The sequence below is a fragment of the Arachis ipaensis genome, chromosome B08 (genome assembly GCF_000816755.2).
Source record: "Arachis ipaensis cultivar K30076 chromosome B08, Araip1.1, whole genome shotgun sequence".
NCBI lineage: Eukaryota > Viridiplantae > Streptophyta > Magnoliopsida > Fabales > Fabaceae > Arachis > Arachis ipaensis.
This window is the reverse complement of record NC_029792.2, coordinates 17,043,037-17,046,123: the sequence shown is the minus strand read 5'-3', so window position 1 is coordinate 17,046,123 and position 3,087 is coordinate 17,043,037.

Genomic DNA, 3,087 nt, shown 5'->3' with positions numbered 1-3,087 from the left:
AGATCGGAACAGTACCTTTGTGGGGGTGGCGTAGCATATTGGAAGGGCGTAAGGTTGTTGAAAAGGGGCTGGTTTGGTGAGTTGGTGATGGATCCAGTATCCGAATCTTCAGTGATCCTTGGCTTGCTCCTCCACATCCTTATGTTGTTTAATTTCTTCATCTGAAACTTTCAATCTACAAAATCAACCACTATTGATGGTCAAAGACTTAATACTTTCTAATGGTCAGTGGAATCAAACTCTAATTAGAAGTATTTTTTCTAGGACACTAGTCAGCGTGTGCTAGCAATAACAATTGGGGGTGCAGAAGATAAAATTTATTGGCCCTTAATAAAAGTGGTTTATATGAAGTGAGTACTGGGTACCGTGTGCCTTATGGGTTCTCACATCCTCCCATTGAATTTTGCCCAGAGATTATGAGACAACGAAATTTGTGGCGAGAACTGTGGAAGCTGAAAATTCCAAGAAAGATTAAGATTTTTCTCTGGAGAGGCTTCCATGAAAAGCTTCCAGTGTTGCAAAAGTTTCATCATTGCATCCCATCAATTCAACCTATCTGTGGAAGATGCCTACAATTTCCATAAACAATCAATCATTGCATCTTCCATTGTATAAAATCAAAGGAAATTTGGTCAAAAATGGGCTTACCATCTACTAGAAGGAGTACCGAAGACTCTGATTTCTATGTTGAGTGGAACTTGAGAATGGGAGCCTTGCGTACCCAACCCAATAACTCCTCTTAGAGAATGATGATAGTGATTTTGAGCTGGTCCTTATGGAAGGCTAGGAACATGTTCGTCTTTGATAATGTATCAACTAGTGTGGAAGAGATAATGACGTCGGTTTTGAAGCTGCAGAAAGAGTGATGGTTATCAGTGGCTAAGAGAAAAGGGGGTTGAATCTTAGCCCCTTGTTTGAATAAATCTTGCTGCCCTTTTAAAACGCTTAAGGAGATATTTCTACTTTTTGTCTCGTCACTAGTCAAGAGACTTTTTTTTTTGTCTCGTAACTAATGAGGAGATATTTTTCAATTTTGTCTCCTTCGAACAGAACCAGAATTTGAGTAGAGTAGAGAGAGAATCACACTCAGAAGTATCCTGGTTCAGCTGCTAAGTGCAGTGCAGCTTACGTCCAGTCTCCATCACAACAATGACGGAATTTCACTATAATCAAACATATTACAGACACCAATTCTCCCTAGGAACTACCCTTCTTATCTGGGACAAGTCTAGAATCTAACCCCAATCCTGAACTTGACTTGGCCACCTACCAAGCTTCCAACTGCTAAGTGCTAACCCAACTTACAAGGGGATTCCCACAAGATCATGAAACACAACACAGATGTACAAAGGACCTCTAGGACATCTATGACTTTTTCTTTTAATTTTGTATACTCTGCCTTTTTCCGCTCTATGTCTTTTTCATACAAACCTCACTGTTTGCCTTTTTCCATGAGACTCAAGACAGACAAAACTAAACAGAAAAATACAACATGAAAAACATTGAAGGAGAAAAACTTCTGTTAGCTTGGGTAGTTATAAGAACTCTGTGCTTTTCACTCTTTTCTCCTTGCTTCAATCCCTGGCTGTTCTCCCTTATTTATAGAAGGGGAAGCCTCCAAGGTTGAAACTGTTGAATCGAGCTAACTTTTTCTTCTTCAAACAAAACCGGTTCGGCCAGAGAGAGAGGAGAGGAAATTGAACGCTAAAACCAACATGCAATTACATCTGTGTCATCCCTCTTACTAAACTTCATCAATCCGAGCCTTCCATCTTGACTTGCTACCCAAGAAGGATTCCTGGCCCTTGATGAGTCCTTGATTGCTTGACAGCTCCTCCTGCTCTTATCTTCTGCCTCTTCCTCAACGTAGCTATAGTAGCTACCTCCTATGTTGGTTGATCAAAAGTAGAGACGAGCCATGCTTCCAAGGGATCTTCTTCCTCTGACCGAATTGGATCTTCTTCCATTTTCGGGTATGGAGAGCTTGAGACTTCCTCACCACTTCTTACCATAAGTGGCAAAGATCTCAGTCACACTATACTGTAGATTTTCTTTTTGCTAAGGACATCATCACCTTAGCCATTTTCTTGCTTCTAGCTTCACTACTACAGAGTTTCATCTCTGATAACTTGCAACTTCTTCTTCTCTGTGACATGACCGAAACTGATGAGAGAAGAGAGAGAAGTGAGAGAATGCTTTTTATGAAATTGAATAGAGAAATTAAAATGAATTAATTTCTACTTCCCTTTTGCTTAGTAGCGTGTGTCATTAATTATGGCAATAAAATCAATTGTCATTTCTCTCTCATGTTACCAATGTCTGCATTAACTCCATTTAATCAAATTTTGAATTCCAACTATGGAGTGAATAAAGTAACCGAATTAAGCATGCAAAGTTCCCTCCTTTCTTTTCAATTCGAACCAAACCTTTTGGTCTTTCACCAAAGAAACAATTGGGCCTGCTTCTCAATTTTCTGGCCCAAATAGCACAATAATAATTCAGCCAATAATTTTTAAGGACATTTTCTCATTTTTTGCACAAGGCTGATTAATATATTAGGCTTGTTTCAATTTTCAGCCCAGCCATAAATTCTGCATACCACAAAATTATTAATCAATAATTGTGAAACAAATTCAACTTAATAATTTTGTAATTAAATATTTTAATAATGTTTGATCATCATCATATTAATTTTGGAGTTTTCCAAACTCATCAAAGAGCTTCAACAAATTTCCACTTCCTAATTGACGAGCACTTTATTTTGTTATCTCTCTTATTAGATTATTATATGATGTTATTTCTATAGTAGAGAGTTGAGAGTCTCCCATATCTTTTATATGTCTCATATATAGACACTTATATATTTCTTTCATTTCATGAATGAAATTATCTGACTTTGAAAAAAAAAAGATCTAATTAGATTCTTAATTATTGATATCTTCAAATTGCAGAAAAATATTCGATAATATTTTTTACATTAAGAAATATCTAATTACAAAATTAAAAGCGGTGTAAAGACTCAATTGAAAAAAAAAATATAAAAATCTAATTAAAAATTTGATAAAACTATAAAGATCAATTGAATAG